Below are 12274 nucleotides of genomic sequence, written 5' to 3'. Positions count from 1 at the left end.
CCCCCCCCCCTCCTTCTCTCTCTCCGCCGTGTCCTCCCGCTTCCCCGCGGTCCCGGCTCGACCCACCGTCTCTTTTTCTCGGGAACGATCGCGAGCATCCGATCGCCGCCTCTCCCTCCCACGCCCAGAGACGGGCCCCCCCTCGATCGACCTCCGGTTTCGCCGTGTCGAGAGCTGTGTGTCGCTGAACGATGAACCCAAACCGGAATGTAAAGTCAAGGGTCCGGCGCAATAAGGGATAAATCGAAAACGCTAAAGGGCCAAAAAGGATACGTTTCCGTGATCGACGAGGAGGATCGTCGCGCGCACCTGTGCGGCCGGCCGGCGCGCAGCCAGAGAGAAACGGCGAACTTTGCTCGGACGGAATTTCCAGGGACGGATCAGGGACGGTTTCTTTTTTTCCTTACAGTTATAAAGTTCCGGAAAAATACGTTTACTCCCAACTCCCCCGCGGATTTCTTCGGCTTCTGTCCCGAGGGTGGGAAAATTCGTTTAGAAAAATTCACGTGTGCTCGCTTGAAACTCAGACGCGTTTACGTTTTATTTTTGCGCAAAGAAGATGAGAAACCGGGAAATTCCGCGGAAAAATTAGTAAAAACCGTTTTTCTTTCCCGAGACATTATTGAAACTATATTTTTCCTTCCTGCTTTCCGAAATAAGAACCCCCCCCCCCGCGGATTCTGCGAGAGTTTTTCGAATTCTGCGAATTCCGTACTCGCGACGCAATACAGCGAACCTTCTCTCTCTCTCTCTCTCTCTCTCTTGCGAAGCGAAGCGCGGAAGAAAGGAAACCATTAAAATCCCCGTCCGCGGGGGCTCCCGGGGGAGTTTCTGAAACGACCCCGTGTCACATCGTCCGTGTCGGAAAGTTTCCGCGAAGCCGACTTATTCCCGCTCGTGCGGACCCCTCGGTTGCGCGAATCACGGCGGTCCGCGCGCAACTCTGCGCGTCCTCCTCCGCTGACGGCAAGAAACTTCGACACCGGCGCGGTTAATTAACGCTCTCTCGTTAATGGAGCCCCCTCGATCGGCGGCGTATCCATTTAATTACTCGCGCGCGCTGTCCCGCCGGCTCTACGAGAGTTCGTAATTCCCGATAAGTGTCTGCCTTCCGTCTGCATCACATTATCCGTTCGCGTGCACGACGTCGTCGCCTCGACGGCAACGACGACGATTACTGCTCCTCGCGCGACTCTCGCACAGACGGTGGATTTCACCGATCAATTAAGCGGGTCGGAGCGATGCGCGTTCATCGACAGACTCGAGAGTCCGCGAGTCTTCGGCTGAACCGTCCCCCCTCTCGCACTTTACAGACACGTTCTCTCGGTTTCTCCGAACGATCGACGTCTCGTCGGGGAATAAGGGCATTCGCGCCCACCAATCGCCGTAATCCTAAACGTAAGACGTAAACTCAGGCTGAAGAACTAATCAGGATATCGCGTTGAATTTGTGTACTCGGGAAGAACCGACGGTAAATCCCTGATTATGTGCAGATACAACACACAGTGGTAGAGGACAAAGTGGTAGAATCGATGAAATTTGCTTCAAACGGACAACATTTTTCCGAGCACAACGTTTAGTTGTGAACTGAACGAATTATGCGATTACTGTAACGAGTTATCAATATTGCGATTCGATCGGCAGCTGTATCGAAGCATTTCGTCGATCGAAACCACCCTTCTCTCAGTGTAGGATTCCACCGGTTGAAATTCTACGCGGAAAAACCAAATCATTCGCTGGCGCGGCAAATTTTGTGATGTCGCAAAATTCTTTTTATAACAACCGAACTCCGCTATACTTACGAATAATTCGCTAATTTGATTATGACAGTTAAATTTTCTCGCTGCCGCGACGAACATGCAGTAGCAACGATGTGGTTTCGCTACCAACGGCTCTCGATTTAACCGATCCTATCGATTCCCCCTCGCGTAATCGCCATTGTGAGCGAAAAGGTCGAGGGACGGGCGACCGGGCGCACGATTTCCCCGGCCTGCAGAATTTCCGTGCGTCTGCCCGTCTCTCTCTCTCTCTCCCGACGGTTTACGTCGTCCTTAGAAACTAGGAACCGTCGCTTACGCAACGACGCACGTTCGTAAGTCGAGCGCGTTCCTAGATACGAGGAGTTGCGTATCCGGTCGCACGCGCTCCCCGTACACGTGCGTCCCGGCTAAAATCGGCTTATCGGCCGCGCGACACGCCGTGACTCGGCCGCAAGAGTGTCACGAGCGCGCGCTGCATGCGTGGACTTAAGCCGGGTAGTGCCGCGTGATCGACGGTCCGCCGCTGCTTTCGTTTACAGCGCATTAAGCTGTTACGCTCTATTACGGGACAGGAGGAAATCAACGGTGAAAAAGGTATAAAAATACGAATATTGACCAATCACGCGCGCCCGGGGGAGCACCCGTGGAATTGCTCAATTTGCCCGTTTCCTTATTCCTACTTCTTGCGCCCTTCCAGCCCGTAATGGCTATTGCGGGATCGTGGCGTCGCGCTCTTATGTGAGTGTTTCTCGCGCGCCTTTTGCTCCTCTCCGTCGACATCGAGCTAGAACACACGACGACGGCGCGTTCGAGATCGCGCTTCCGACCGCGAGTGATCGATCCCGACGGGAGTTTCCGGCTCTCTCTGAATTTCTTGCGGTGAAATCTCACTTAAAACGAGCGAACACTCACGCAAAGCGGCAGGTGAAACGATAATTATAACGTCGCCGAGCGATCTTGCAAGTTTCGTTTGGCGAACGGGAGTATGCAGAATTAGATGTGCGGCCGTATTTTTAATTAATTTGACAACTGCGTCTGAGCTATCGAGTGCGAATGACCAAATGGAGAAATATAGACAGTCAATGAACCTTACAGCCGACTGCCTCTCCGCCCGAACCGGATCCTTCGATACGGCGTCCGCCTGCCCACCGGAAATCCAATTGCCCCCCTGGTGCGGTTGCCAGCTCCATCAGATCCGTCGTACCTGAAACATAAAATAATTTTCCCGATTAGTAACAGCTATAGAGATTATTCGGTAACGATTAATTAAGAATACCAAACTAAAAGGAGGACTAAAGATTCGGGGATATTCAATTATAGGAAAACTAAGAGCCGGTAGGAGTTTATACGAGTAAATTCCTGATCAATTAACGTAAACTCTAAATAATATATGACCGTACACTACAAAAATACGGAATTGTTACGAAGATATTAAAATACGAAGATAATATTTGGTGCTGAGGTATCGAGAATACGAGTTACGCCGTGGTGTCTCACTTAAATGTGGCGAAAATACAAAAAAATGCCAGTTACCGTTGAAATATCAAAATACTTTCGGGATTCACGGTGGTCGTGGAATAAATAATCTCGCACGCGTTAGTTATTAAATTAAAATGATCGAGAATTAAACGCGCAACATCGTTCAGCCCGCTCGCAGTCGCGCCTGAGACTGTGTGCTGCGTGTACGTGCGGCGTACTTACGAGTGTGTGTTCGGAGGGACGCGTGACCTCCCGTAGGACGCTCACTCGCAGATACGCGAATTATAGGGTGTCCCGGAATTAGACGAACAAACTTCGGGTGTTTACAAAGGATACCAGAACAAGTAAAACAAATGAAACGTTTCGGCTCTAGAGTGAATTATTTACAGCAGTTGTTCAGAATGTTGGTCGTTTGCTTCGATACAGAGATATCGATCATTTTTTCTTGACCCTGCTGTTTGTTGCTCTCTTAATAAAAAAATATTAGTAAAAATTGCACTCAAAATTTGTAGATCTAATTTCGAGACATCTTGTATGCGACGCGTACATTATGTGTGTATTATAATATGGACGTTATACGTTTTATTATAACATTTAATTATTTAATACGTTTCCCGATAACGCTTATCGCATCTCACTCTCTCTCTCTCTCTCTCTCTCTTCGCGCGCATCACGCAGCTATTGATTATTCAAATTGACATTGTTAAAAATTTATTAATTTCGACATATCGGAATATATTCGCGGCTTATATACCGTGTGAAATATTCTTTCTTCGATATGTTTTTAAATGGCACATCGATCGTCCGTTGGCAACGCGCTATCCACCGATACTTCTCGATTCGCTTCGTAACGTGAAAGCTATTACGCGCAATGTGCGACGAATCAACGGTCGTAACGCGCTTTATTTTCACGCGATCAACCGTCTCTTTAAAGCCTTCCTCGTTGTCTTATTGCTCACGTCGTCATGGAAATTAGCCGAGCGTTCGTTCCGATGAGCGGAACCGCTTCCGAAATATCAGAGTCCTTGACGGAATCCGAAACTCTCGCTGGGAACTTCTCTGACCGCGAAAACCTCGCGCGGTTCGCACACTCCGCTCCCCGACCGCTAATTAGTTTAATCGCGACACTCCGCGAGGAATATCCCGCTTAATGACCGGTCTCCTAAGTCGAAATTTTGTCCCTATGTTAAATTTTTAATTATACAACACAGTAGGAGCTGAGGTAGCAAAATGGATTCAATTTCAATTCTAATCATAGAATTTACTCCTATTTTGATTCTGATGATGTTTCAAATTTCCGTTCTCGCTGTTTCGACGTCAAGAAATGACGTTCAAAGTAACGTTAAAATTAAACCCCGGCACAAAGTTTTGTCATTTTGTTTTAAAAATACTGGAATATAAAGTTCATAGTTATAGCAACACTCGGAATACAACATACATATGCACGTATTTAAAATTACTTATATGTTATATTATTTTATATTATTTTAAAAAACTTATATGCCGCTTTCTATTACCTGTGTACCTCTATTAGATCGACTAATTCATAAATAACATTAATAAGAAAGACAAAGTGTATTTGTAATATGCATATGTTTGCCTCAGTTTTGTTTCAAATTAACATTTATTATTTATGTAGTGAAGTAAATGTATAGGAACGCAATTTTGCTTGACAAATATGAAATTTATGAATAGTCCCTTTAATGCCTCAGTAAAAATACGATACCGAGCCTTACAGCTCTCTTAACGAAGCGGTGTGTCCAATCGTGTCTTAATTCGGCCGATAGTCGCATCGACCGACCTTCCGTCGGCGGGGGCATCCTCACATTCTCCTCCCTCGTTATTCGTTTGAACATTCACTGTGCACCGGGCTGTACACACGGTTTGCAAAATTGGACGAACGACTTCGTCTGGCACGCGAACGGATGGCGGAGTTTTCCCTTGGATAGCTCGCTAAGAGCGAGCCTCGATCGTCCTCCTCGCGAGCGAGCGAGCGAGCGCGCGCTCTTTCAATTTGCTCTCGTCACTCTGCATTTGCGAGCGAACGCGGAACGGAGTCGTAAAAAGCAGACTGCGAAGCGCCAAAGTGAAAAGCTGCGAGGTCGCTTTGTGAAATAAGGCACCTCGTCGCCTTCCACCAAGGCCATCGCGTTTTATCAGACGTCAGCAGACGTCGTTTGCGCGGTCGGTCGGTCGGTCGCCCGGCTGAAAAGACGGCTACAGAGGAAGGGAGAAAAGAAGAGAGAGAGAGAGAGAGAGAGAGAACGAGGATGTGAAAGAGCGACTTTTCCGAGCTTCGAACGAACCGACGTCACCCCCTTCCTTCTCTCTTCCTTCCTCCTGTCCACCCGCTAGGTGTAACGGTACGCGCAGCCTCGGAATACGCTACAATAAAGCGAGTCGCCCAGACGGCCGTCGTAAATTCGGTCCGCCGGCGCTCGCCGTGAAGAATTATCACGAATCACACGGGCCCTGTTCTATCGTCGGAGCGACTAACGCGCGGCTAAACGGACTTTCGCGGCGAGCGCGAGAGATAGAAAGAGAGAGAGAGAGAGAGGCAGGAAGAGAGAGAGAGAGAGAGAGAGGCAGGAAGAGAGAGAGAGATTCCCGGTGTCTCGGCGAGGATTCAAGCGGTACCTTTACAAGCGCGTCCGGTAATTAGCAGGGATTCGATTAGCGGGCACACGCAGTGCGGTCGTCATAGTTGTGGCGGTGGTGGTGGTAGTGACGGTGGTGAGTAATAGTGGCCGGCGCGCGTTTCTAATGCTCGTACCGCGGCCGAGTCGCCGTGCGTGCGTACGTGCTATGCGTCTATGCGTTCTCTCGTCGAAAGAGGCGGAGAGAAAGAAACCGTCTAATTAATGGCCGACCCAGTCCTGGTCCGGCGCGTTACGGGATTATGACCAAGTGCCGTAATTGCTCGGGCAAAAGGGTGACTAATAACGCGCGCGTACGTATACATACGCTCGCTCGTACCTACACGGGCGCGCGCGAACGCAACGTTGATATACCGGCGTGGTGCTATTAACTAACGCGTATTAACGTTTCGCGATGGATCTAATCGAAGCGAGGAGATAGCCCGCCCGGAGTCGCTCCCGGCGGAGATCGCGGGCGAATTTTTTGCCCGGGCGCGCGGAATTTGATTCTAAGATTGGACGTGCCGGAAAAAAAAGGGGGAACGAAGCGGGTGCGCCGAATGCGGATTCGGATTGATAGGTTTTCGTTAGAAAAACTCGTCGTCCCCGCTGCGCGGCCGGGTTCTTCCTCGCGAATCATTAGCGCGGCGTTGATGAGCGCCGCGTAAATCTTCGCGTCAATCCATTATCGCTCAACAAAGTGTTAACGACTTTTTGCGACGAGAAGGAGTGGAAGAGCCAGAGAGAGAGAGAGAGAGAGAGAGGGGGGGGGGGGAGCACGAGGGGAGCATTTTTGTCGGGGTGGCGTCGAGGATCGTGGTACTCCGCTTGATTACGTGCAAATATCAATAATCGCACGAGCGAGGGAGAAGAACGAAGGATCCGAGCGACCAGGATCGCTAGGACCTCGAGGATCCGAATGATTTGCGGGTGTCCGGGCGTGAGAGACCGACGAGGGGCCGACCGCACAATGTTCGACCTTCCGCGCGGTCGGAGCAACATACACTCCCACACGCGCGCGCCCGCATGGGTCTCCTTGCCAAATCTCTCCTAAGCAAACAGTCGTGCGCGGCAGGTTAGATTTGTTTTCCAGATTAATGCACGGTTAACTAGTTCCCCTTCTTTCTCTCTCTCTCTCTCTCTCTCTCCTCGTCCCCGTCGCTTTTGTAACTCGCCCGCCCGCGCGCTCCTAACTAAACTATAATTCTTGCCGTATCTCGTCGTAAGAGCATTTAATTAATACGGTCTAGCGGCGCGGGCTATTTCCACGAAATCTCGTAATCTATAGCGCACTTTCGTGTCGCGAGAGCGTAATAACGTTTTAAGCGTATCGTCCCACCTCGTACAACCTTGTTAGCCGCCGCGGTAATTCCCGGAGCGAGCGACACGCTACACGGCCATCCCGGCCAGCCGGTCGGTCGGTCCGCTGCGATACGCTTTTCGCGAGGCACGAGAGGATCGGCCGCCGCGCGAGTTTAAATCGCTGTCGCGCTTGTACTCCGACCCTCGGGCGAGATCGTGCGAGACCGTACGGTGGTGTGCTCGTTTAACGTCGATTACCCGCGACATCCCGGTGAGGAGGTCCTCCTCTGCGACGCTTTTCCTCGTGCAACGAGGGATGCGATCGCCGCCCTTCGGAGCTGCTTCCTCCTGTCTGTAATTATTTCACTAATTATGGTAACAGACACGCCAAACATATTTTTCTCAGTGCACTCGGAGAGAAAAAATATCTAACAAGTGAAAAGTATTTATTTGGTAGGTGTTAACAACGTATTTACTTATACTAATATATATTTTTTTCTACCGGGAAATTTGTTTGTACAAGAAAACTAATGTTTCCATAAAACCGTAGTTTTTCACGAAAGCAATCGTTTGTTCCGTTTGAACGCAAGAATTTCAGTTATCAGCACTCACCGAACGGATATTCATTTTTTCAGGGTTTTTCATGGTGTACCCGTCTCCGGTCTCAAGCTCGCTAAATTAACGGTGTTTCTCGATCGTTCGGGAGGAGTCGCGCGATGAAAAATGAATGGGGTCTCTTCCAGGCTTTCGCAATTTTTTTTTCACGATTGGACGGAGGGATCTCGTGTCACGATAGCGAATATGCTGCCACGTTACGATGTCGAGTGCTCGTCAACAGACGAGGGACTGACTCGAGTCTAACTTTCCGACGACTCCGACTGAAATTTACCGTCCTGCACCGATTAACGCATTGTTACGTGCTACTTGATTCTCCGCGGTCCTCCAAAGCTCCCGCGGCGCGCAGCTCTGTGTTAAGTTAACTGTTACTTCGAGGCCGACCTCGAAGGGTTCACCTTGAGTTCTGAATAGACGCGGCAACCGCTACTAGCTGGTAGTAGTAGTAGTAATCCTAATTCACTGGGAGTGGCAGATTGGCTGGACTCTCCGACTCTACTGTCTCAATTACCTTTGAGAGAAAGAGAGAGAGAGAAGAGCGTTGCGCGGGACTCGCGCTGCGAGCTCCCCGCGATGCCGCGAGCAAACCGCTCGGACGCTTGCTTTGCGCGCTATCGTCGTTGCGCCGCGGGTCCAATAAGTCCGCGCGCTGTGGGAAACTGCGGAGTAGTCGCAGCTAGAACGCAGCGCCGAGGGCAGAGAGAAGAGCCGTGCCGTGAAGACGACGACGACGGACGGTGCTGTTGAGCGCAGCTCCGAGGGAGAGAAAGCGAGAGAGCGGACGGCCGAGCGAAAGAGAGAGGTGGTTGTGGTCACCGTGGAGGTGGCGGCGGTGTGATGGTAGCGTTAGAGGCGGAGAGGAGGAGGCGATATACAACGCCGCTGGAGGTTAATGCCGCGATCCGGTTCAGGGGGCAGCCTCTCGGTGCCCGGCTGAAAACAAGACCTTCCTGCTTACTCGCCTGCCGGCCGACCGCAGCCAGCTCTATTACTACGTTTTCGGATCCTCGCGTCTCGTCCGGCCTCCGTGTCGCGTGAGGTCGCGGCGCATCGTGTATCGTCTCGAGCGTCTTAAGAATTCAGAAGCGAGGTTATGGACAAATATACGTGGAAAGTGTAGTTTTTCAGTCGCGGTAAAACCCCGGTTTTCCCCAATTATTTCTTATCTTTATTATGGAGGAAAGATAAATGTGGTGCAGGCTTTAGTCGAATATGCCTCTGAGACGATGAAAACGAAGAATCCGCGGGAAAATCAGGGGAACAAGTGAATTTCTTTCCGAAACTTTGAAACTACGGTGGAAATACGTATATTCCGGTCAGTCAAAATATTCGGTTAGATTTTGAAAAACGTCTAAACTACACGATATCCACAGAATGATTGAGAACTTTAAAAACGGAAAAAAAAGGGTCAGCAATAAATTCTTCTAATTAATAGAAAATGCAAATTTAGATCGTATAAAAGAGGTTGATATAAAATTATGAAAAATGATGAAAGTAACAGGAATTAGCTTACCTATTTCGGAAACAGTCAATCCCTTATGTTGGATACGCTCAATCAAGTTACGAATGTCACAATATAGAGACCATGTTACATAATAATATTCAGTTAGAACGAACCAGTATTGCAACGCGCAATAGCCTAAAAGCATCCACATTTTCGACGATATTTCGTTAACCCGGAAATCGTCATGACTCTTCGACACAAGTTTACCTCCGTCGCGGAAGGCGGCCGGTTTACCTTCGAGGAAGGCAGAAAATCGAACCGAATTTTCTGACTGAGCCGACGTATGCGTCAACGCGAGGAAGATCGAGGAAGGCGCGTGATACGCGGGTTACGGCCGGTCGTGACAGCTGAAAGCTACTGTCGTAGTTCGCGTCTCGTGCAAGTCGACCGGTTTAATATAGGGGAAATTGTCGAACGCGTCGTCGTTCGCGACAGGTGCGGTCGGCCGGTCGATCGGTCCGCCAGCATTGGCCTCCGATCGGACGGACCTTCGTCGGTAAGCGGAGGTTACCTCGGCTCGTGGTTTCCCGCCGTCAAGGCCTCTTAAAGATGGTTTTCGTCCTCGGGTTTATTACTCGAATACCATGCATTTATGCCGTCGCTCGTCTCCCTTGGGTGTGTTCGTTGACCCGTGGCGGAGAAGCGGTCGAGTTAACGCGAAGCGAAGCGCGTGAGAGACGGACGGCGCGAGCACCGAAAGACAGTAATTGGACTAAACGCCTTCGCCCGGTGTAAAAGCACTCGAGCGCGACTCTCGGGCAACCGGGTTGAATCCACGGCTGCGCGAAGAGAGATTCGACGGTCGCGCGGTAATCAAGGAATAACCATAAAAAGCCAGTATGAGAAACCAACTCCTAAAATATTGGACGGTACTTAAGAAACACCAAGTATACATATACTCATTCGCTACGACAACGTCAAATTTGCCATTTCTTCCGAGATACATATTCGTCCGTGTAAGAGATATTAAATCTACGAAACGAGGTACTGGAATATATTGAACAAGATATCGGATAGATCAATGTTCCTTCGGAGATATTCGACGATCTCGCAAAAGTGTCTGCGAAGTAAGATTTCTTTAATAATTATTCTCTCGCCGTCCGCATAATTCCACACGCACGCACGGAGCTTCCGCCGTTCGCGATCTGTCCGGCCGTCGCCGGATGCTCCGCTGGAAAATCCTGTAAATCCGATCGATCGCGAGGCCCACGAACGGATCTAGACGCGTCGGTCCATCGTTCGTCTCGTCGACTGGCGGGTCGTGCGCGAGTGGGGACAGCGGAAAGACGGGTTAAACGATGTCAACTCCGGTATTTAACAACATGCACACGGACGGAGAGAGCCGGCTCTCTCTCGACTCGTGTCAAGGGCCTGGGGTCTCGATCGCGGTAATGACTTTATGAGCGTCATCAGTCACCGCGCGCGCGCGCGCTGCACTTACGCTCGCCGATATCGGCGGCGGCCGAGCGGCGTATTAGCCTTCTTCTCTCTCTCCTGCGTTTTTAACGAGATCGACGTGAGACTCGCTCAACCGATCGATATTTTCCGGTGAAAATACACGCGCGAGGTTGAACGTGCTGAGACGAGTGGGTGTCCCGAGGAGAAGGACGACGCGCGTCGTCGGTGAACTCTGAACCGGTCGCGATCAAGAGCGAAGTGCGAAAGCTTTAATTCCGGAGTGTGCGTGTGATTCGTCGGTACGGGGAGAGGGGGGGGGGCCGTACTGGGTGCGTATACGTGGCCACGACGAGCGGGCGTGTCGAAGGGCAGAGGAAAAGCTCGATTTACTTGGCACTGTATCGCCCGTTGAACTTGGACGTTTGAAATTACCCTGCTTAACGACACCGTAATTGCACGCCGCCGCCGTGGGAACAGAATGACGGCGGATCTCGCCGGCGGAATCGCGTCGGTTCCGCCGTACGATATCTACGATTTTCATGACGGAATTCGCGGACGCGAAGCTCGCGTCGTCGCTCGTCGATTCTCATTTCCCTCGGAAATTTCGTAGAAATTTAGTCAATACCTTGACCACTGTGCCACCGCCGACGGTTTTCATCGATCGTTCGCTTTAACAAATGTAAATCTAAGTGAATTTAATTTCTGACACTCGCAAGACGGAAGTATTTAATATGAATTATTCAGGCTAATCTCCATTTTCTCGCAACTGTAATAACTGTATAAACTGTAAGAGCTGTAAGAGGGTTGAATGAGGAATAAGAAAAAAAAATGCATCAAATATATCAAGGCTGTAAACAATCCATACTTCGTTCTACCGGTTTTCCATCGGCCGATTAAGCATCTAATTTGTGAAAGGTGTTTAGTCACGCCCTGTACATAAATTAATGAGACGCGTCAGTATTGTAATACCGCTGACCATTCAACGTGTTAATAATACCCTTCTCTCTTCATCTTTCTCTTTCTCCTACTCTTCTTATTGATGCAAGGCAAAATGCATTACACGACTCGCTCGTGTTTCTCTCTCTCTCTCTCTCTCTCTCTGCCGCCCGGCATCGATCGAGATCGCCGGATGCTATTGCGAGCAAGAGTGAAAGAGAGAGAGAAAGAGAGAGAGAGAGCTCCATCCTTTCATTCTCTTTTTCTTTCTCTCTCGTGCCGCTCCCGAAGGGAGCACTCGATTCACCCGAGTATCCGCGGAACGCTCAGGCCGGCAGCAGCACTATCAAGCACAGCGAAGCCTCACCAGGACGCGAGATGCGGCGGCATAAAGACCTCCTCGGCGAGAGAGATCGCAGCATCGATTACACGCCTGGTAAGGTCAGAGACCCGCGATCTGGTTGGCAGGCCATGTGTACCGACCCTAGTCGCTCCTCTAAACAATACCACGCAACCGTACGTGTGCATCTATGCATGCGAGTGGCAGCGCGAATCGCCCTGCGAATCATCCGCGAAATGTGCCATGCGAGAGATTTTCGTTTCTCTCTTTCTCTCTCTCTCTCTCTCTTTCTTTCTCTTCAAAA

Source organism: Dinoponera quadriceps, unplaced genomic scaffold (assembly GCF_001313825.1).
Source record: "Dinoponera quadriceps isolate SergipeBrazil2010 unplaced genomic scaffold, ASM131382v1 scaffold37, whole genome shotgun sequence".
Classification (NCBI taxonomy): Eukaryota; Metazoa; Arthropoda; class Insecta; order Hymenoptera; family Formicidae; genus Dinoponera; species Dinoponera quadriceps.
Note: the sequence above shows the minus strand (reverse complement) of the source record.